This window comes from Pantherophis guttatus, chromosome 2, assembly GCF_059756535.1.
Source record: "Pantherophis guttatus breed Tessera chromosome 2, ASM5975653v1, whole genome shotgun sequence".
Lineage (NCBI taxonomy): Eukaryota > Metazoa > Chordata > Lepidosauria > Squamata > Colubridae > Pantherophis > Pantherophis guttatus.
The window spans coordinates 264966643-264968887 of record NC_142064.1 but is presented as its reverse complement, the minus strand read 5'-3'; positions in this window follow the sequence as shown (position 1 = coordinate 264968887).

Here is a 2245-nt window from a genome sequence, read left to right as displayed (position 1 = left end):
CGGCTGTCCCAAAGGTGCTTTTTCAAAAGGAAACTCGACTGCCTTCTACTCTTCCCTCGCCTTCCAACCTTTCTAGCAATAAAGTACTCTATGGTTTTAACTCCTTTAAGATCAACCACAGATGATACCCGCTTTCTAGGCACAGGTGTTGCCTGTTTGACCACCATCTCCTACCAGGAGGCAGAAAAACATGCTTCTCCAGCCTCTATCTAAGGCCTTTGCAACATGTTTCCGCTAATTAAATGCTATCAAGTCGTTTTTGTCTTCTGAGCCTAGTGAAATGTGATGCTGCTTATCTTACAAAGATTAGCTATGTGTTCAGTGGTAAAAGTTCATGAAGGTTTTATAGAATTACACAATCAGCTTTCTTAGGGGTGACTCTCAGTGGAGATCAAAACCTCTCTAATACCCCAAAATCTGATTTCCTGTGGCTCCCAGGATTTTAGACACTGCAGGGGAGCCAGCTTCACTCCTGCTGGCCAGGGCTGCGTCCAAGAGCATCAACCACCAAGCTTCATTTCTGAAGGAGGAAATTTTATATCTCCTAAATGCTGTGTATAAATTCTGTAAATTTGCTTGCACTGAAGTCTCCATTAGGTCACAGAAAAAATATGCAGCAGGGCCTAGAAAATGGAGCCTAAGAAAGAGGGCCTGATTGCCTATATATGGTAGAAGAAATGTTTCCCCCCAAAAAAATTGTTTAAAAAAAGGACAAAAATAGAATAGCCCATCAAACCACATGGCTAAGTGATCACCAGGCTAATCTTTTTAGAAAGGTAGGGCCAACTTTTTTTTTAAAAGCATTTAAAGTATTTTTTCGGCTGAACAGGTTGTAGAAAAAATGCTTTTAAAAGTAAAAAAAAAAAAGCCTCTGATATCGCACAGCTCAGGTGGGCATGCGGGGTGTGCACGGATTTTTGCTACCGGTTCTTCGAACCACCACCCGCCATCGCTACTGGATCAGGCGATCCGGTCCGAACCGGGAGCATTTCACCCCTGGTTTGGTGCCTTCAAGTCAGTCAAGCAGTTTCCCCCTTTCTTTCTTAGGCCTAGGCCTGATAGGACTGCCCAAAGCTGCACAGATGGCTTCACACTTTAGGCGGACTGCAACTGAGTATTTCCCAGTCTCTAACCTGTAGCTTTCACCACTACACCAACCTGGATCATCTTCTTCCCCACAAATCTACCCATTGAGCTCTTCCTGCTGCTTCAACAGCAAATTGAAAGCTACAACTTTCAAAATTCAGTTTACTCTGTAACCGGCTCGTCCTTACTCTCCAGATAACAGATCTTTTTCATCTTTCAATCTGAGTTAGTTTCATACTTTTCTTCTGAGAAAACAGAGGGGTCCCCTGATTGGGTAGTGGCTTCTGCCTGGCCCTGTGACTAGCTCCTCTGGTGTTTGTTTCGGGCTGCCTTTTAATTTGCTCAATTTTGTTAGATATATAGTGTTAGTAAGTTTGGGAGGGGTGCCTAATTTATCTTTTTATTGTAGAGGGTTGTTGTATTTTTTTTATTTTTATTTTTTGATATTCTGCTATTCCCCTCATGCTAGTTTTAATGTGTCTTAGAGAAACGCAACGTTCAGTTTCATCCTTCTGCATCCTGAATGTCTTCCAGATTTGGAGGCCAGAATTTCTTAGCCAGCATATCCTTTGCACAAACTATCTGTGAGTCATAAGCAGAGTTTCTGAGTGGTCCCAGTAAGCTGCTGAAGCTTCTAAAAAAATTACATGGTAAAAAAATATGCACAGAGGTTGTAGCTTGAGAAGTAAAAGCATTGTGGTTTTGAGTGCAGGGTTCTTAGGTTCATAAACTCCTCTTGCTATGATTTTGTAGTCTTGGAGGTGCCGGCTTGTTACCCCGGTGGTAGCAGCACCAAGATGCTGACAAATTTGTTGCAACTGCCTTGGTGTTGGAGCTTTGAAAAAGAAATTATATGATGGAAAATATTGCTTTTCTAAAAAAAAAATGCATTAAATAGCTTTTAAGAATGAAAAAACAGATATTGTCTGCATTGCTGTGAAAGAGGTTTTTTTGGTTGGATATTCTGTTATTATCGGGACACAGTGGCTCAGTGGCTAACATGGTGAGCTTGTTGATCGAAAGGTCGGCAGTTCAGCAGTTCAAATCCCTAGTACCGTGTAATGGGGTGAGCTCCCGTTACTTGTCCCAGCTTCTGTCAACCTAGCAGTTTGAAAGCACGTATAAAATGCAAATAGAAAAAATAGGGACCACCTTTGGT